The following is a 22700-nucleotide window of genomic DNA, read 5'->3' as shown; positions in this document are numbered from 1 at the left end:
AATGTCTCAAATCAAGAAGAATGAGACATGGGAGTTGGTACCTCATCCAATGGATAATATAATTGGAACCAAGTGGGTGTTCAAAAACAAAATGAATGAATATGGACAAATCATCATAAATAAGGCAAGGCTTGTTTGTAAAGGTTATTCACAAATTGAAGGAATCAACTTTGAAGAAACCTTTGCACCAGTAGCTCATGTGGAAGCTATAAGGATTTTCTTGGCATTTTCTTGCTCAAAAGGATTTAAAATCTATCAAATGGACGTAAAATCAACATTTCTGAATAGGGAACTCAAGGAAGAAGTCTACATGGAGCAACCAGAAGGGTTTAATCTAGCAAAAGGAAAAGACTTTGTTTGTAAGTTGAAAGAGGCATTATATGGGTTGAAACAAGCTCCTAGAGCTTGGTACGCAAGATTGGATCACTATCTACAACAACAAGGCTTCAAGAAGGGGGTGGCAGGAAGTAATCTCTACATAAAGATGGATGAGGATAAGTCACTAGTCACTCTTGTCTATGTTGATTATCTAATTTTTGCTAGTAATAATGATGAGATGAGCCATGAGTTTGCTCAAAATATTTCAAAAGAGTTCAAGATGTCGATGATAGGAGAGTTATATTACTTCCTTGGACTACAAGTATCTCAAACCTTGACAGGCATGTTCATATCTCAAGCAAAATATCTTAAAGACATGCTTAAAAGATATGGAATGGAAGATTGTGCACCCATGAGCACACCTATGACCACAGATTGCAAATTAAGCAAATGACTCTCCTCCGATAGATGCAACTCGTTACAGGTTAATAACTGGAGCCCTCCTATACTTAACTGCTACGAGACGTGACATTATGCAAGTAGTAGGAATGGTGGGAATATTTCAATGAGTTCCTAAACAATCCCATTTGTTGGCTGTAAAAAGAATTCTTAGATACTTGAAAGGAACTCCTGATTTTGATCTTTTTTAACCTAAGAGATAAACTCTTTCTGTGATTGCATACACTGATGCTGATTGGGCCAGAAGTGTCGATGATTGAAAAAGTACTAGTCGAAATGTACTCTTCTTGGGAGATTGTATAGAATCTTGGGTCAGAAAAAAACAAACATCCATATCAATATCTATAGTTGAAGTCGAGTATATAGCTACTGCAGATTGTTGTACTCAAATATTATGGATGAAGGAAGCTCTGAAAGATGTCAACATAGGTACAAATCAACCAATCATCATCTATTGTGATAACACAAGTGCTATCAGTCTCAGCAAAAATCCAGTGATGCACTCAAAGACCAAGCATATACCAATCAAGTATGATTTCCTTCATGAACAAGTAGCTAAACAAAACATCATCTTGGAATATACCAATACTAAGGAGAAGATAGCTGATATTTTCGCAAAACCTCTTCCTCGAGAAGCATTTGAACATCTTCGCCAAAAGATGGGGGTTATTTCTCTAGCATCACATTAAGTTGATTTATAAATACGTTACATGATAAGGGGGAGTCCTTATGCACTCCTTTTCCATTGATGTCAAAGGGGGAGAGAAGAAGAATATTGCCATAAATGACAAAGGGGGAGATTGTTAATCTAGGTTGTCATTGATGTCAATATAACAATGTTTGTGATGGCAAATTCTTTCATACATGATTTCCCATTGATGCCTATTGATCATAATGCTCATAGTGATGAAAGTTTGATATATGATGAGATGGAGGACCCCAGTGGATTGAATATATATATACAGATAGAATAGAAGCAGTAGATCCGTGAAGCAACGGGAGCAAGAAGCCAAAGAGTAAGATGAAGAGTTTATCGAAAGCCATCAAAGAAGCAAGTCATCAGAGCAAGAGAAGCAGGTTATCACATATGCCCAAGGGTAATTGTTATCGAAAGAACAAAGAGAAACAACAATAACAGAGGAGTAAAGAAGAAAACTATCAAAAGAGAGGAAGAGTGAAGAGAAGTCACAGGAGCAACATCTATCGGAAGAGTGAGGCTAGGAAAGTATGGACTTCCTTGATCGTGGCTGAAGTCTCGCACTCAATCCTAGCCGTCGATCTCATAGTCAGCCCTTAAATCACTGTCAACTACGGGGGTTAAGGCTATTTTTAATCCATGTGCCAATCGAAGTCCCGCAAACCGTCGATTGCGATAAGGCTGTGGACCTGACAGATTTATTAACAACTGTTTAATGTAATATTGCATCCACAGTATCGCAAGTTTCAAAGGGATGTTAAAACCTCTGATTGCGATAGAGTTGTGGACCCAATGGATTCATTAAAAACAGTTCATTGAATATCGCATCCACTGCATCAAGAGACAGAGCATGTGCACACTTGTAAAACCTCCGATTTTTTATGAAGTTGCGATTACAGGATTAAAGGAATGACTCTGATTCTCATGAAATTGCAATTGCGGGATTAAAGGTGATGATGTGGCATGTGGGACCTCCATGTGGAGAAGAAGGATAGTTCACAACTCGTGAATGTGAATTAGCATAAGAAAGGAAGCCAAAGGTCGAGCGAACGGTAGAAAGAAAACCGAAGGTCGAGTGAGCGCAGAGGAAGCCAAAGGGCCAGTGGAAGATGAAGGTAAAAACATTCTGTTGATTGGGTTAATCTTTAAAAAAAAAGGCTTAGACCTGTGATAAATTGATTGATGGAAGAAGTACAGAACACAATTTTGAAGAACAGTTCTATGAAAGGAAATAAAGTTTCATCTGTCATCGTTTGAAGGGAGCAGTAGATAGCACCAACATTGAAGTGATTGTGAGTTTGTTTCTTGGAAGTAAGATATCATGACAATAAGAAGCAGTCACTCCCGAAATAGTTACCGCAACAGTAAGAACAGAGGGTTGAAAAAAAAACAGAATTGTTTTTATTGTGCAGACATTGAGGCTTAGCACAAATTATCAAAGATATCTTGTTGAAAAACATCAGTAGATCTTGGAGACATTATTGGAGATCATGATGGCTATTTGAAATCATCATAAGGTAACTTTGCAGACTTTGTGTAGGCAATATGAAGAATTTTGAAGACTCCTTCATATGAAGATAGGTTTTCATTGATGTAGCAGTGAAGCTGTAGATTGACAGAACACAGTGAAGAAGATTTTGAGAGCAGTGTAATACAATCAAAACATTTCTTGACAAAGCAAAACTATAGGGTTGGAGCCCTTGGGGTTGGTGCCTTAGAATTGGAAGGATTGGTGTCCTTGGAGTTGGTGCTCCTAAACACAAGGTTGGTGCCTTGAGAAGATAGGGTTGGAGCCCTAGAGGTTGGAGCCTCACAAATGACCAAGTTGGTGCTTGGCAACAGATTGGAGCCTTATATATATTGTACCTGATTTATTGTAAAGATTATATTAATAAAAGCATTTATTCCTATTGTTCATTTTGTGTTCTAAATATAAATAATTTAACTGGTAAAAATAACAATTGAAAAGAAATATTGATTCACCCCCCCTCTCAGTATTTCCAACATTTATGAGAAGGAAATATTAGCAACACTACATGCACTTAAGAAATGGTGACTTTACCGAATGGGAAGACACTTGAAGGTAAAAATGGATCATGATAGTCTTAAATACTTTTTAGAACAAATATTATCTTTAGAAGAACAGAAAAAATGGGTCACAAATATGTTGGGTTATGACTTTGAAATCATCTACAAAAATGGGAAGAAAAATGTTGTTGGATATGCACTCTCAGGAAAGGATGAGGATGTGGAAGCATTGTTTTGTGCTATTTCTATTATAAAACCAGATTGGATAAACGAAGGAAGGGATGAATGGAATAAAGATGAAGAAGTGTGGCCACTCATTCAAAAGTTGCAAAAGATCCTAGTTCAAACAATATTTCCAGAACTTGACGAGGAAGGAAAAATCATATTGGAGCCTGGAGTAGTCACAGAAACAAGAACTCGACAGCTATGAAATCAATCAATTGCAGAGTATCTCATCAAGTGGAAGAACTTACCCACTGAAGATTCCATGGGAGGACAAGAATTTTAAATAGAAGCATCAAGAACTACTCAAGCATTGAGGACAACGCTTTTTGAAGGAGAGGGGCATGTTAGGTCCCTATACTACTAGGGTAACTCGGATAGACAAATGAAATAGGATAGACAAACGAAGTGGCGACAGGGTAGTGCACGAAGCGCGCAGAACTGTAGCAACACTGTAGCAAGCCTTACTAGACAGAACACAAATTATAGAACCACTTAACTGGAGACTAAGAACAACACAACAATAGGAAGCCTTGGTATTGAAACTTACTTCTGATCCAAATCGAAGACTATTAAACAGTAGATTTGAAGCGGTTACTTCCCCTCAACCAAACATGCGCGCGCAACTATGACCTCTCTCCATGGGTCTTCAAACACCTCCGCCTTACAGTTCCAAGTTCTTTTGGATACAGAAACTATCCTCAAACAGACGGCCCAGTAGGCTTCGATAATAATAAAGACAAGCAAAATACATAAGGCTTATTACAACATGAGATATCAGAGTTCTCCGTCAAGCGATGTCTTGAACATCTGCTGATCTCTCTTTTATAGACACTCTAACTCTACACCTCTAAACTACAATGAAAAAGAAGAAATAATTGAGGGTCCTTTCAGCATATTTTTGCCGATGGTGTCTACTCAAATTTTCTGGTACATATATACAAAATATTCTACCATGTTCCTTTCGGACTTCTATCTGAATCATAGTCATTATCAAAATCAAATTCTTCTGAAGAATCATGTGCTGGCCTGGACTCATCAAGCATCTTTTGGTAGTGATGTTCAATCAACTTAGAGTACTCTTCGTCCCAATCTATATCTGCTGGGTCCTGGGCATCTGGATGCTCGTCCTGTAAAGTAGATTCTTTTGCTTTTCCTTTTCCTTTGGCATCTTCATCTAAAATTATTGTCCTTCTTGATGATGCTCTTGATGATTCTCCCTTTTCCGTATTCATCTTTATTTGGTGGAGACCCTATTGCTGAGGTGTGTACCTAGCCGATTGTTTTCCCCACTTGGTAAGGAAAGATAGAGGACTGATCTCGATATCTAGGAAAGAATCTTTAAAGACATTTTTGATCATGGGTGACCTCTGTACTGCCAATTTGATGTCGTTTAAAAGTTCCCATTTAAAAATTTGAAACATATTAGTGGAACTTTCAGTTGCATGCTGAACCCATTCTATACAATTATTACTCATGAAATCTTTGTTTTTCCAACCTAATTCAAAAATCATAGATGTACAGATTCTATTTGAAATCATCAGACTAATAATATGGATTACATTGTTATTCCAATTACTTGAAATAACACTGATAGTTACCAAAGCCTTTTGATTAATTATAAATCTTAATTACATTGTTAGATAGAATTGTTATTAGTATAACCCCCTTATTATATTGCTGTGCCCATGTAGTCCCCATATTGTTATTATTGTGCCCCATAGAAGCCCACTATTGTTATTATTGTGCCCTTACATTATTATTGTTATGTCGGCTCTGATTATATTATGACCCCTTAGACTCATATATATAGAAACGAGGTCTTGTCATTTGTATCATCCAAGAATTATTCATTTGTGTAATGTAAAGGAGGTTGCCCCCTCGAAGAGGCTGAATTCTAAGGCATTTATCTTTCTTTTCTATCTTTTTGTGAGTTGGTGTCATAACATACGACCAATATTGACCATATGACGATTCTCTCATCCTGGGGAGGGAATTTTTTCACACTCTTCTAGGTCTTGAGCATTCGATTGTGTTTTTTTTTCCATAGGAACCGTTCTCTTGTCCTAGGAAGGGAAGTTTTTTTTTCACCCTGTTTCAGTTCCTGAGCTTAGAATTTTGTGGTTGGTTTGATTTCCTTCTTTTTCTTTATTTTTGGGGGCCACTCTCTCGTCCTAGGGAGGGAAGTTTTCACCCTACTCCAGGTCCTAAGCTTTCAATTTTCTTGAATGTTTTCCTTTTATTTTCTGATTGCATGAACATAGATACAAATAAAAGGGGTATAGGAAGACCCCCAAAAAGAGGAAGGAAAGATCTACGCAGAAATACCTATATCCAAGAAATCATTTCAAAAGATGAATCAGAAGCATCATCGCGAGCTGTTGTTAGGGTGAGATCTCATACAAGATCTGGAGGGCAGTCAGTTTCACAACCAAAACCTCCCCCAATAACAAAAGCACAATTCAGGGAAGAAGAAGTAGTAATCAAAGTGTTGAGAGAACTGAACAATGTGAGTTCAGAAGAAGAGAATACCTGAGGGAATTCACAGCGCCATTTGATCGAGGGAGTGTTGTTAAACAAACTCAACCACACAATATAGAATGACCAGAACCTGTTGAGATTCCAAAGTAATATTTGAAGATATTTATGGCTCCTGCAACTTCTTCGATCGAGTTTCCAATTGGATATATCATGAGTGATGCACCTATGAAGCCTATTCCTTTGACAAAATTACCTAACTTTCATGATATTTCTTCTGAGGATCTGGACACATTCCTGTTTGAATTCGACATTGTCTGTTGGGGGGTATGACTATATTTCTGATGCTCAAAAATTGAAGATACTCCCTGCCATCTTGAAGGGAACAACTTTCAGATGGTTCATGGGTTTAGGGGGGGAATATATTACTAAATGGGATGATATGAAGATTATTTTCCTTGAAAAGTATCAAAGCTACTACAAGTCCCGAGATGTTAAGGAATAAATCTTTAAGATTATGCAGAAAGAGGATTAGAACATGGAGGAATTTGTGGAACGTTTCCAATATAGTTTACTACGATCAGGACATAGTGAAGTGGATAAGGACATCTTGAAGATAATTTTTCTCTGAGCACTAAGGGAGGAATATTTGGAACTTTTGAACGTAGTAGGAAAGGGAGGTATATCAAAGGAAGATTTTGACACCATATACGAATTGTGCATTAAGTGTTCACGTGTAGATGTGAGGCAGAGGAAGGGGATCCAAACGCTCAAGACATCTAGTGGTGGAGTTACGAAAACAGAAATTGGAAACTTGTTGGACAACTTGAGGACTGATATCTTGAGCACACTATCCTCACAATTGAACATTTTACAAGAAAAATTGAAGCAGATGAAAGCATAGAAGGTCATGTCCATTTTTTCCCCTCAATGAAGGAAGAAGGACCCGATGAAGGAATGTCTGTTGAATACTATCAAGATTTGTGTGGTATGGGAACAAAGCCATTCCACTAGAACTTGTCCATCTCTTCCTAGGCTGAAGGTAGTTTATCAATGAGCAAATGAAGAAGTAGATCAACTGTACTTCATGGGATCAAGGAAACCATGTCAACCACGACCACAGAAGATGAATCAAGGTATGCCTCAAGACCCTTCTCGATATTTTAATAATTTGAATTTTGGTCCTCAATATGTACCCTTTTTAGCTTCATGGCCGTAATCCTGTCAATATCCAATGCCCTGGAAACCATGGTTCCCTCAGTCTAGTCCAACTCCTTCATGGTCCCAGAATTGGCGTGGACCTCCTCCTCCTTCAGGATGGTTCTGCCAGCCTATGCCACAAAAACAGTTACAACTGCCCTCTAATGCCTCCACCAGTAATCCTCCCCTTCATCCACAACTGCCTATTCAATCCAACCCAAAATCCAAATAATAGGGGGGCTCAACAAGTTGAGACACTTAACCTTCCTTCATACAGTATTTCCACCGTGGAATGTAATGAATTAAATCTTCGGTTCGGTTGGGCGGTAAATACTCAGACTTTACCAATAATTGTTGAACATACTGATGATGAAGTCTTAGAACCAGAACCTAGGAATTTTACTGGAACAACTGGGGATGTGTCAACACAAATTCCTATGGAACAACAACCCCCTTATCAAAAAATTATTACAATAGGATGTCAAACTGGTCCACCTTATCCTGCGAGACTATGCTTAAGCAAACAGAGTCCTCGCCCAGAATTTGAATTTTTTTGGGGAATTGCAAAATTTATTTGTCAAAATCTCGTTACTTTAAGCTATGAAGGACGTACCAATTTATGTCAAAACAATCAATATTTCTCTAAGAAACCTGGAAGAAAACCAAAGGATCCACTCACTATTCATGCTTGGGAAAATTATCAGATATAATTTTGGGGTAGTCTATGCCTATTAAGTATGGCGATCCAAGGAACCGAATTCTTACAATACAGATTAATGGGGTTGATATCCAAAATGCGTTGGTAGACTTGGGGGAAACAATTAATGTTATATCTTTTACAACTATGATTACCTTGGGCTAGCGAAACCTTAAACCAACTCCCACAATCATAGAATTGGCAAATCGGTTTATTATAAGATCGATAGGGAAGTTGGAAGATATAACTATTTCAGTAGAGTCATGGCAGTTTCCTGTCGAAATTTTGGTATTACATACCCAATCCCAAGCTGGTGGGCATCCTTTGATTTTAGGAAGACCTTGGCTTGCGAATGCAGACGCTTACGTTGGGTGTTGGTAGGGAAATATAGTAATATCCAATGGGGAAGTTACAAAGAATCTTATCCTTTATCCCCTTGCAAAACCAAGTTCATCAGATAAACTAGGATTTATCCTAACACAAAAAACTCTACCTGCAAAAGGGTTCGAACCTGAAAATGAAGAAATTAGACCAATTATTACTATTGTGAGGCCCACTATTTTAAGGGTGAAATAGAAGATGATTCCATTAGTACTTTTGTCAGCAGCCCCAACTCTGTTTCTGATTCAACCCGCCAAATATTAGAATCTATTATGAGTTGTAATGTTCAGGAAGCCATTGAACCAGAGAATGAAGTTGAAAACGTTCCTATAATTGTACCCCGTAAAAGTATTCCTGTAGAAATTGAACCGGGGAAGACGTTGAATGTTAATCCTAACCTTTCACCTTCCTAGTCTGAACGATTACTGAAAGTCATTCGGGAACAGAAAGAAGCCTTCACTTTGGAATATACAGACATGAAAGGAACCCATGCTGATGTATGTACTCATCACATATACATTAAAGAAGAATGTCGACCTTTTAGGCAACCACATAGAAGAATGAATCCCGCTTTAAAGAACATTGTCAAAGATGAATTATCGAAACTACTGGATGTGGTATTTATTTACCCAATCTCGGATAGTCAATGGGTATCCCCACTAGTCATTGTTTCGAAAAATAATGGCAAGTGGCAGTGTTATGAAACCAGCTCACAAAAAGATAAAAAGATAGATCAACACATTAGAATTCAGCCTCTTCGAGGGGGCAACCTCCTTTACATTACACAAATGAAAAATTCTTAGATGATACAAATGAAAAGACCTCCTTTCTATATATAGGATTCTAAGGGGTCATAATATAATTAGAGCCGACATAACAATAATAATGTAAGGGCACAATAATAACAATAGTGGGCTTCTATGGGGCATAGTAACAATATGGGGACTACATGGGTACAACAATATAATAAGGGGGTTGTACTAATAACAATAAGGGGTTACACAAATAGTATAGGGGCCTAACATGCCCATTCTCCTTCAAAAAGTGTTGTCCTCGATGCTTGAGTAGTTCTTGATGTTTCTGTATAAAATTCTTGTCCTCCCATGTGGAATCTTCAGCAGGTAAGTTCTTCCACTTGATGAGATACTCTGAAATTGATCGATTTCGTAGCTGTTAGGTTCTTGTTTCTATGACTGCTCTAAGTTCCAATATGATTTTTCCCCCTCAAAGAGGCTGAATTCTAATGCGTTGATCTATCCTTTTATCTTTTTGTGAGCTGGTTTCATAACATTTGGTATCAGAGCTTTGGATTCTAGGGTTTCGCTGCTCAAAGCAGGTCATAATATAATTAGAGTCGACATAGCAATAATAATGTAAGGGAACAATAATAACAATAGTGGGCTTCTATGGGGCACAATAGTAACAATATGGGGACTACATGAGCACAACAATATAATAAGGGGGTTGTACTAATACCAATAAGGGGTTACACTAATAGTATAGGGGCCTAACAGGCAGATTTGTGTTGATTACAGGGAATTAAATAAAGCAACTTGGAAGGATAATTTTCCCTTACCTTTTATTGACTAGGTCCTTGATACATTCTCTAGAAAGAAGTTATTCTCCTTTCTGGATGGATTTAGTGGGTACAACTAGATCCAAATAGCTCCTGAGGATCAAGATAAAACTACCTTCACATGCCCCCGGGAAACCTTTGCATTCCGAGTCCTCCCATTCGGTCTTTGTAATGAACCTGCTACCTTTCAACAAGCAATATTGGGAATTTTTTCTGATCTAGTTAATGATAGTGTTGAAATATACATGGATGACTTCGCCCCATATGAGGATTGTTTTGAAGAAGCTCTAGAAAACTTGGAGAAACTACTTAAAGATGTAAGCAAACACATGTTTCTCTTAGTACAATAAAATGCCATATGATGATGAAGGAAGGAATAGTGTTGGGACATTTGCTTTCAGTTATAGGAATTCAGGTTGATCTTGCCAAGGTAGAGGTAGTATTAAATTTTCCTACACCTAAGACACTGACACAGGTACGTAGCTTCATTGGTTATGTTGGCTATTATAGACGTTTTATAGAAAAATTTTCTAAGATAGCATTTCCACTTTTTCAATTGTTACCTAAGGATGCAAAGTTTGTGTGGATAGATGAATGTGAAACAACCTTCATGAAAATTAGAGAACTAGTTTGCAAAGCTCCGATATTATGTGGTCTTGACTGGAAGCTCCCATTTCATATCTCTACAGATGCTTCTCACAGAGCAATAAGGGCAGTCTTGGGATAACATGAGGACAAGAAAATGTATGTGATTTATTACGTCAACAAGAATTTGACTCCTGCTGCACTGAACTATATGGTAAATGAAAAAGAGTTTTTGGATGTTATTTATGCTATTAATAAGTTTTGGCATTACATTACAGGGTATCGCACTTTTGTGCACACTGATCATAAAGCCATCAGGTATCTGATGAATAAACTGATAACTCCTAGTCGTATTATGATATGGTTATTATTAATTCAAGAATTTTATATTACCATTGTAGATAAGTCAGGGAAAGATAATGTAGTTGCAGATTTCCTATCTAGGTTGGATACTAGTCATGAAGGTGCACCAATAGAGGATAGTTTTCCAGATGAACATCTTTTTTCAATTTCTACTCACACTCCATGGTAGGTAGATTTTGCTAATTATCTTACTACAAGGAAAGTACCTCGACACTTACCATACAGAGACAAGCGAAGGATTATCCATCATAGTGCCTGTTATTCATGAATAGAGGGATACCTCTTTTATATAGGACCTGATCGAGAAATCCGACGCTACATAGGTGAAGATGACATCTATGATGTCCTAAAAGTTGCTCACAATGGCCCCTGTGGAGGGAATTTTGCAGATAAGAGGATAGGTCATAAGGTGTTACAAATGGGGTACTATTGGCCCTCTATTTTTCATGATGAAAGGATATATGTTTGAGGGTGTGATAGCTGTCAACGGATGGGACAACATGTTCGGTCGAATGAGATGCTTTTCAGCCTCAACTAGTTCTTGGGCCCTTTAATAAATGGGCTATCAATTGTGGGGCCATTCAATCCATCCTCACATCATAAAGTATACATTCTGGTATGCACGGATTATGTGATAAAGTGGCTAGAGGCCAAGGCTGTTGTGAAAGCAACATAACAGGTTGTCTCAGACTTCTTATTCGAAGAAATTTTTGCTCAGTACAGAGCTCTTAGAGAGATAGTTTCATATCGAGGGGCGTAGTTCACATCACATATGATAGTGGGACTGATGAAGAAGTATGGAATCAAGCATAGGGTGGCATATCCATATCATCCTTAGGAAAATGGTCAAGTCGAGAATACAAATAAATTGTTGGAGAATATACTTACGAAGACTGTAGAAAACCATCGCTGAAACTAGGCCGAAACTCTTCCTGAGGCACTTTGCGTGTATAGAACAACATGGCAGAACACAACAAGGTTTTCACCATACGCACTTGTCTATGGGAAATCCCCTTTATTTCTAGTGGAATTCGAAATTAATATGCTCAGGACAACCCTTGAAGTAGGTTTGGACCTTTCAGAAGCCTAGAAACATAGTCTGGAACAGTTAAATGAGTTGGATGAAATTCGTTTGGTAGCTGTCAAGAACACTGCTGCAATTCAACAACATCGAACTAAATGGCATGATAAATTTATCAAGAAAAAGGTGTTTCAAAGAGGAGATTGGGCGTTGCTCTATGACTCTTGGTTCAAAGATTTCAAAGGAAAACTCTACTCTAGATGGATGGGACCGTATGAAGTTGACACAGTGTTTGATAACGAGACAGTTAGAATCGTAACAATCGATGAGGCACATAATGTTGGCATTATGATACATGTGTTGTCCTTGATGGCAACTCACTCAGATGAAAGATCACAATACAACAAGTTAACAACAAAGAATTACAGTTCATACTACACAGAATATGGAAAGAGAGGTATATGTAGGTTCACCTTGACCAAGCTCAGTATACACGCAGGTTCATTGACCACAAGTAGTGTATACATACACACATACCTTCACAGAAGTAAAAGTGCGTATACCTTGGAAAACTAAGTTTTTGGTCCGAGGTATTTGGTCCATGGTATTTTGATCCATGGTATTGGTCCAGGGTATCTGATCCAAGCTATTGACCCTAGGTATTTGGTCCAAGGTATTCGTCCTAAGTGGTTTTGGTCCAGGGTATTGAGAAAGACCTAAAACTATAAAAGGAGGAGAAGATCATTAGGCCAAGTGTGCAAGTATCGAATATCTGATGAAGTGGGAGATCTAGTATGCAGGTTATTGGCTTATGGTTCTTTGTTGGATCTGAACCAAGGATAAACCTTAGCGGTTGATGAGGGATAATATCTAATGATGGATCGAGATCTTAAGGCTTAAATTGAATTATCATTATATGGTTTTATCATGCATAATCTAGATCTAAATACTAACGCATGTGTTATTCTATAATTATCATGATCTGGGTATAACTGAAGTCTGGAATAGCTAAAAAATTATGAATTAATATTTACAGATGTGTACGCTGGTTGGCTTTGATAAAAGAGCGTATACATGCAGGTTCAACACATGGAAGTAGTGTATACCTTATAAAGTATGTTTCTGTTGTTTCTGTTTGCTGTTGCAGCGTTCTGGGTTCTGCTTTGGGTTCTAGTTACTGTATACCGGTGACAATGTTTTGAATAATCAGACTCAGGTTCAGTGATTGGTTGATGCAGATGTACTTGATGATTGTATTGCAATTATGATGTTGTTGATGGGTCCAGTATGAAAATTTAATGAAACGTGGCCTTCAGATTATGGTGTTGTGTTCCAGGAGTATCCAGTCTAAAAATTCATGAAACATGGTCCCTGGTAAAAGAGTGGAGTTTTCTGTAGGCTGGCACCTACGTACTAGTAAACATATTGGCTAGTAAAAGAGCTAGGGGGTTGTAGCTCCCTTCCAGTAGAAGCTGGAGAATGAGAGAAGGTAGCAACCTTCTGCAGGTAGAAGCCTACGTACTGGTATGAGTCTGCACTAGTACAATGTTGTAAACAAATTTTCTTATTATTATTAAAAGAATTTAGAGACAACAACAGCAAGTGGTTTTCACCCACATTGGGTTTCCACCTTATATCTTGGTGTTCATGTGTGCTGCTTATGTGTGATGCTTTATTCTGATTTTACTACACTGTCTAATAAATCTCTGATATACTGGTTAAAGTTCAATGCATGATAAATTGGGCAAATCAAAGGTTCTCTGCATATACACTAGTTGTTTAAGTACAATAGCGTGTACACGCTAGTTCACTTAGCTGAAGTAGCATGTACAAATCTGTTCTGGAAATAAATTTATTAATATGATAATACTGATTCACCCCCCCTCTCAGTATTATTTCCAACAATTGGTAACAGAGCAGGACCTTCAGAACAAGATTGACCGCTTGAAGGGAGATCCATCATCATGAGTAATCAATAAAGCGTGGTATCCATCAAACTGCCAATCTTTGATGGGAGCGAATTTGTTTATTGGAAGATAAGAACCACATCATATCTACAATCACTTGGAACGGATGTCTGGGAAATCGTGGAAGGATAATATACATTTCCATCAGCAATTCCTACAGATACAACAGGTAAAAAGCAATATGAAACCAATGCCAAGGCTGTCAATACATTATTGGGAAGTTTGTCACAATCAAGGTTTGTCAAAGTTATGCAACTCAAATCAGCCAAAGAAATATGGGACAAAATCGTTCTGAGCTACAAAGGAGACTCTCAGGTAAAACGGGCTAAACTTCAAACTCTCAGAATTCAATATGAAACTCTTAAGATACACAATGATGAAAGTATAGCTAGTTACTTCTTACGTATAGATGAGGTTGTCAATTGTATGAAGAATCTGGGTGAAGATATAAAGGAAGTTACTTTAGTTGAGAAATTTTTAAGATCCTTGTCTGCTAAATTTGAATCAAAAGTATCTGCCATAGAAGAAAAACTGGATCTACAGACTATCACTATGACATAGCTTCACGGAATTTTAACTGCCTTTGAGATGAGAAAAGGAGGCCCATTAGATATGAGAGAAGTCGCATTTAAAGCTTCAGCAAAAGGAATGAAGAACTCAATGAATTAGGACATGTTTCAGAAGAAGAAGATGAAGTAAACTTTGTTAAGAAGCTTCAACGGGGTTCCGGAAGATTTAGAGGTAAACTTCCCTTCAAATGTTTTGCCTGTGGTAGAGTCGGTCATTATGTTGCCAAATGTCCTCATAAAGATAAATATGATAAAGGGAAGGAATATGCAAAATGGAATAGAAAACAAAGTGTAAGTAAAAAGAGTTACTATACTCATGAAGATAGCATTGGTCTATTAAATAGTGATGAAGATGGAAATAGTAATGACTATAGAATTCTAATGGCTTATGACGATGATAATTTTTGGGATGCTTTAGAAGAAGATGACCTTCATGAAGAAATATCTAAACTCAAAATCTGTTTAGAAGAAAAGAATATGATTATAGATACCTTGACATACCAACTTGCTGAAAAAGAAAAACACAATGAAAAACTAGAATGTGAAATTGTGGGTCTAAGAAAGGATCTTGAGAAAACGAAATCTCTCAATCTTATATTTGCTAAAGGATCAGAAACTTTAAATGAAATTATCAAAGTGCAGTGTTCTCCTCTGATAAAGACAGGTCTTGGATATACTAAAGAAGCATCTCAATCACAGAAGTCGTCAACCTCCACTAAAAGCTATCTTGATGCAACAAAGAACAGTGAACAGTATGACAATTGTCAGCAAAGGCATAAAGCAGATCACCAGGTAAATCAGACTCAATTTGCTTCAAGGATGAACAGAAGCCACAACCAACCTCAGGTAAACCATACTCAATTTTCTCCAAAGATGAATATCAATAGAAACTACAATCACCAGGTCAATAGATTCGATAATCGCAGGAACTTCTTTAATGGTCAATGTTTCTCATGTCATAATTTTGGACATAAAGCTACTCAATGTGTTGCTTACAAAACCATCATCACTAGAGAAGCACAAAATAAAATGAATGTGACAGGGATCAAGAAAAGTTTCTATAATAACTTTTCTCTTCTTGAAAATGAAATAGAATGCTCAATCTGTAACAACTTTGGCCATGAAGAATCTGAATGCAGGAGAAAATTTCAGCAAACATCTCAAAAGGAGCAAACTCCATTAAATCCCAAGATATGGAGAAGGAAAGAACCTCAAACATAAAGATGTGGTATAGCCTTGTATGCAGAAGGACAAGAAAATCAGTGGTACATCGACAGTGGATGCTCAAAACACATGACAGGTGACAAAGAAAAACTTCACTCATATAATGCCTTAGAAAAGGAAAAGAATGTCTCATTTGGAAACAACACTCCTGCTGTCATAAAAGGTAAAGGCTCTATTTTCTTGAAAGAAAAGGTTAAAGCTGGGAATGTTATGTATGTAGATGGTCTAAAGCATAACCTGTTGAGTGTCAGTCAAATGTGTGATCAAGGAAATGAAGTGGTGTTTCGATCAAACGGATGTGTTGTTCGTGAGCTTGATATAGGAGAAACCATGATCAAAGGTACAAGAACTCCAAACAACTTATACATACTCAAGGGAGGATAACAATAGTGCTATCTAAGCAAAAATGATGAAAACTGGCTGTGGCATAGAAGATTGGGACATCTAATCTTTTCTCAAATAAGAAAATCATGCAGATTCCAGGTTGTTCGTGATCTTCTAGATATCAACATCCATGAAAATACAATATGAAAACCATGTCAATTCGGTAAGAAAACCAGAGCTCACTTCATTGAAAAGGAAGGGTCAGCTAGTAAGCCTCTTGAACTTGTCCATACTGATTTATGTGGACCATCAAGGAAAAAGCCACCTCGTGGAGAAGAATACTTATTTTTGTTCATTGATGATTTTTCCAGAATGTGTTGGATAAGTCTTCTAAAGCTTAAAGATGAAGCATTTGAAAAGTTCAAAGCATTCAAAGCTTTGGTTGAAAATGAATCAGATCGCAAAATCAAATGCCTCATATCTGATCGAGGAGGGGAATTTACCTCAGATGAATTCTTTGACTTTTGTGAACAAAATGGAATAAAAAGGCAGTTCTCCACCGCAAGGACTCCTCAGCAAAATGGAGTGGTAGAAAGAATGAACAAAACTGTTCAACAAATGGCTCGAGCTATGCTAGATGAATCTGGAACTCCTGCAACCTTCTGGGGTGAAGCTACATTCGTCGTCGTAACTATTTTCAACCAAGCAAATGTTCGTGTAAACAGCACTCAAACTCCACATGAAATTTGGTATGGTAAGACTCCTACTGTAAAATACTTTAAAGTTTTTGGAAGCAAATGTTATATCAAAAGGACTGATGAAAAAATTGGTAAGTTTGAGCCCAGAGCAGATGAAGGTATTCTTCTTGGTTACTCTTCCTGAAGTAAAGGATATAAATGTTATAATAAAAGACTTGGGAAAATTGTTGAAAGTATTGATGTTGTAGTTGATGAAGCATGCAAAAATCCAAAACAGATAAAAACCAAAGATTATGACAATGAAGAAGATGGGGATTATTTTCCCACATCAAATCACAATGATTCTGAAGAAGAAACCAATGAAGCACTAGAAGAAGAGATAATGGTAGAAGAAAAGACTATGTCCAAGTATGTTCAGAAAAATCATCCAGAAACTCAAATTTTAGGGGAAAAAGAGGCAGGTGTATAGACAAGAAGAACTATTACAGAAACCTCAAGCTATCTAGCATTACTATCCTCCACTGAACCTCAAAATGCAAATGAAGCATGAAAAGATGAATGTTGGGTCAAGGCCATGAATGAAGAGCTTCAGAAAATTAAAAAGAATAATACTTGGGAATTAGTTCCTAGACCTCATGATAAAAATATCATAGGAACTAAATGGATATTCAAAAACAAGCTGAATGAAAATGGAGAAGTTATTAGAAACAAGGCCAGACTTGTTTGTAAAGGGTATGCTCAACAAGAAGGTATAGATTTTGAAGAAACTTTTGCACCTGTTGCTAGACTTGAAGCCATAAGAATGTTTCTTGCTCTTTCTGGCTTTCAGAAATTTAAAGTATACCAAATGAATGTAAAATCTACTTTCCTTAATGGAGACTTAGAAGAAGAAGTCTATATTGAACAACCAGAAGGATTCATTCTTGGAAATGATGCAAAACTTGTATGCAGACTCAGAAAGGCTCTCTATGGTCTAAAACAGGCTCCAAGGGCCTGGTATTACCGCCTTGACAAATATCTACACCAACAGGGTTTTTCAAAAGGGTCAGCAGATAGCAATCTATATACAAAGATTGACACTGATAAATTGCTAATAATTGTTGTTTATGTTGATGATATCATTTTTGGTAGCAATGAAGAATCCATGAGTCAGAATTTTGCTTCAGTAATGCAGCAAGAATTTGAAATGTCCTTGCTTGGTGAACTTACCTATTTTCTTGGTCTACAAGTTCAACAAAATAAAGATGGTATTTTTCTTTCACAAACCAAATATCTCAAACAGATCTTGAAAAAGTACGGCATGGAAGATTCTAAACCTATATGTACCCCAATGGTAACAGGATGCAGTCTCAACTCAAATGATGAATTAGCAGCAGTACATCAACCAACTTACAGATCCATGATTGGTAATCTGCTTTATCTAACAGGTACCCGACCTGACATCATGCATGCAGTAGGAATATTTGGAAGATTCCAAGCAAATCCAAAGGAATCACACCTTTAGGTGGTCAAAAGGATTTTCAAATATCTTCAAGGAACACAGAACTTTGGTTTATGGTATCCTAGAGATATAGATCTTCCTCTTCACGCATATACAGATGCAGATTGGGCAGGAAGTGTTGATGTCAGGAAAAGAACTAGTGGTGGTGCATTCTATATGGGTTCTAGGTTAGTGTCTTGGTTCAGCAAGAAACAAAGTTCAATTGTGTTATCTACAGCTGAAGCAGAATATGTGGCTAATGCACACAACTACTTTGGATGATGCAAACATTGCAAGACATTCAGATCACATGCACTCCAAATACAAGTGATAATACAAGTGCCATCAGTATTTCAAAGAATCTAGTCATGCACTCCAAGACCAAGCACATACCCATCAAATACCATTTTCTATGTGAACAAGTGCTTGAACAAAAGGTCAAATTGGAATATGTTCCCTCCAAAGAACAGGTTGCTGATATATTCACTAAACCACTGCCCAGAGAGACATTTGAATATCTCAGACAAAAGCTGGGAGTAGTTGTTGCATCATCCTGTTATTAAATCAAACTTTTCAGAGAAAGGTGATTATACGCGAGTTTCCTAAAGTGAAGTCGCGTACACACACAGGTTTCTGTAAGTCAATGAGCTTACATGTTTTTCAGGAAAGAAAAACAGTGGGGCATGCTCTGATATGGGTGCTCTGACTGATATTGATGATATGCTCTATTCATTAATTTTATCTTACTAACAAAGATGCCTTGCTCTTTGAACTATTAACAATGCACAGGTAGCATCGGTTCAGGGGGAGCATTAGCCTTCACGTACATTCAACATTGTTGCATTATGGTTGTTGAGTCCATCTATGGCTTCAGAAATTTATATCATTGGCTGCTCAAGTCATGCAAAAGTCTAGGGTGTGATATGTCTTCTCATACATTTGAATGGGTCCTCTTGGACAAATTATGTAATTTATATCCCCACTTTACATGGGATGGATGATGTAATATTTCTTGTTTTTGTCATGTATAAAAAATTGGTATATCCCCACTTGGTTGGGTGGATGAGTCAAATTTGGTATATCCCCACTTGGTTGGGAGATGGATATATGTATGAGGCATTGGTGATAGGAAGGTCATTGGCGATGTATGTATAGAGTCATGTTATTCTTTTAGAAAATCTTTTTGCATACTTTGCTTGTGCTCAGGGGGAGCATGGACTCAATCATGGGAGCTTAATCAGTACATTTCAGCATATCAGAGAATTTAGCATGTACTCAGGGGGAGCATGACCAGCATAATGTATGTCAAAGGGGGAGCATGACCCTTTGCCCTCGATGTCAAAGGGGGAAAGTGACTTGGTGTTGAAAGTCCAAAGGGGGAGATTGTTGGAATTATGATACAGGTGTTTTCCTCGATGCCAACTCACTCAGATGAAAGATCACAATATAATAGGTTAACAACAAAGAATTACAGTTCAGACTACACATAATGAAGAAAGAGAGGTATACGCAGGTTCACCTTGACCAAGCTGCGTATACACACAGGTTCACTGACCACAAGTAGCGTATAAGTACACATGAACCTTCACAGAAGGAAAAGCGCGTATACCTTGGAAAACTAAGTTTTTGGTCCGAGGTATTTGGTCCATGGTATTGGTCCAAGGTATCTGATCCGAGGTATTGACCCTAATTATTTGGTCCAAGGTATTGACCCTGAGTGGTTTTGGTCCATGGTATTGAGAAAGGCCTAAAACTATAAAAGGAGGAGAAGATCATTAGGCCAAGTGTGCAAGTATCGAATATCTAATGAAGTGGGAGATCTAGTATGCAGGTTATTGGCTTATGGTGCTTTGTTGGATCTGAACCAAGGATGAACCTTAGCAGTTGATGAGGGATAAGATCTAATGATGGATCAGGATCTTAAGGCTTAAATTGAATTATCATTATATGGTTTGATCATGCATAATCTAGATCTGAATACTGACGCATGTGTTATTCTGTAAATATCATGATCTGGGTATAACTGAAGTCTGGAATAGCTGAAAAATTATGAATTAATATTTACAGATGTGTACATTGGTTGGATTTGATAAAAGAGCATATACACGTAGGTTCGACACATGGAAGTAGCATATACCTTATAAATTATGTTTCAGTTGTTTCTATTTGTTGTTGCAAAGTTCTGGGTTCTGCTTTGGGTTCTGGTTACTGTATTCTGGTGACAATGTTCTGAATAATCAGATTCAGGTTCAGTGATTGGTTGATGTAGATGTACTTGATGATTGTATTGCAGTTATGATGTTTTTGATGGGTCCAGTATGAAAATTGAATGAAACGTGGCCTTCAGATTGTGGTGTTGTGTTCCAGGAGTATCCAGTCTGAAAATTCATGAAATGTGGTCCCTAGTAGAAGAGTGGAGTTTTTTGTAGGCTGGCACCTATGTACTAGTAAACATATTGGCTAGTACAAGAGCTAGGGGGTTGTAGCTCCCTTCCAGTAGAAGCTAGAGAACGAGAGAAGGTAGAAACCTTCTACAGGTAGAAGCCTGCATACTGGTATGAGTCTACACCAGTACAATGTTGTAAACAGATTTTCTTATTATTATTAAAAGAAGACAGAGACGACAACAGCAGGTGGTTTTCACCCACATTGGGTTTCCACCTTATATCTTGGTGTTCATGTGTGTTGCTTATGTGTGATGCTTTATTCTGCTTTTACTACATTGTCTAATAAATCTCTGATATACTGGTTAAAGTTCAATGCATGATAAATTGGGTAAATCAAAAGTTCTCTGCATATACGTTGGTTGCTTTAAGTACAATCGCGTGTACATGCTAGTTCACTTAGCTGAAGTAGCGCATACAAATCTGTTTGGGAAATAAATTTATTAATCTAATAATACTAATTCACCCCCCTCTCAGTATTATTTCCAACACATGCTCCCCTGATTATAAATGGACATCGCCTCATATTGTATCACCATCCAGTTTCCAAAGACTCCTTTATTAAACATCTCTCTGATAATTTTGGTTTTGAAATTTTTAGTGCAGAGAATTCTTTTTTTGCACCTCTTGAGTAAAAAATACATATAGATATGCAATAAAATGTTGTTACTTCTCTATCATTATTTTTCTTGCAGGTACTTTGCTAGTGCTATTACTCCTATGGTGTTGCTACTCTGTTAATGTTGATTTTGCTTAAGTACTTCACTCGTGTTGTTACTCCATTGGTGTTGTTACTCCTCTGGTGCTATTACTTTGCGGATGTTGATTTCGCCTAAGTACATTGGTGTTGTTACTCCTCCAGTGATGTTACTCCATTCACCGTGATTTTATCTAAGTACACTGGTGTTGTTACTCCTTCGGTGCTCTTACTTTGTTCATCATGATTTTGTCTAACTACACTAGTGCTATTACTCCCCCAGTGTTGTTACTCTGTCAAGGTAAGTCACCAGGTACGTCCCCAACTGACTTCGTGGATTTGATTGATATTTCACCTATGATGTGACTAGACATGACCATGGACGGTCATCCCTTAGTTAGGGGGAGGTACTATATTAATGATAAACATGTTGTATTTAACAACAACAATGATCCATCATTATTTATGTTGAACCTTGTGCCAACTCGTACATTCCACATCATCATTTCGATTCCCACCATACCTTGCACATTTATCCATACACATTGGAACTTGAACTACGTATGATTGTATTGAATTATAGTCCTTTCCAATGCATTGTAATAATTTCCATTATTTACCATAATCCACCATGGATTTTTCCCATAATATTCACCTAAATTTCCCTTTCACCACATCCCTTGCAACCGCAATCCCTGTCATCGCAACTTTACTAGCTAACGCTCTCCTCAACAGTTTTGCTGCTACTCGGAGTCATGCTACAGAGAAATTTGTAGAATGGGTGGGCAACATGTTAGGCATGAAACTGAAGACACGGCGCAGGTCTAACACCATCTGGATGTATTGAAGGTTTTTAGAATGTGGGGTGGCATACCTCATTGCGAGGTTGTTGGGATTTGATGAAGACATTACACTCAAATTCACATCAAACTTGGACGGGAATTATTCCAAAGTTTGTGGGATGGACATTCCTGTCAGAGAGGAAGTTATTTCAACTGTTAGCAGGCTGCCACAAGGTGGCCGAAAGTGGCTTGCCCGGAAATCATCCTTACTAGAATTTCTAGAATTATTCTTGCAAGCAGGAGAACCGTGGTTCAAAAGGGAAGGGATACAATCGGAAGCCCATGCCACATCCATGGGTCGAGGTGGTGTATTTTGTGGTGTGATACATCACTTATGAAGGTCAGATCGCTACCCTGTTCAAATACCATTTTAAACTTCTTGCATGCCTTCGGTTTCGTTGTGTGTATTCTCTAGATATGCCACATTTCT

This window comes from Pinus tabuliformis, chromosome X (genome assembly GCF_031772625.1).
Source record: "Pinus tabuliformis cultivar Carrire ecotype Pingquan chromosome X, CPIR1, whole genome shotgun sequence".
Classification (NCBI taxonomy): Eukaryota; Viridiplantae; Streptophyta; class Pinopsida; order Pinales; family Pinaceae; genus Pinus; species Pinus tabuliformis.
Note: the sequence above shows the minus strand (reverse complement) of the source record.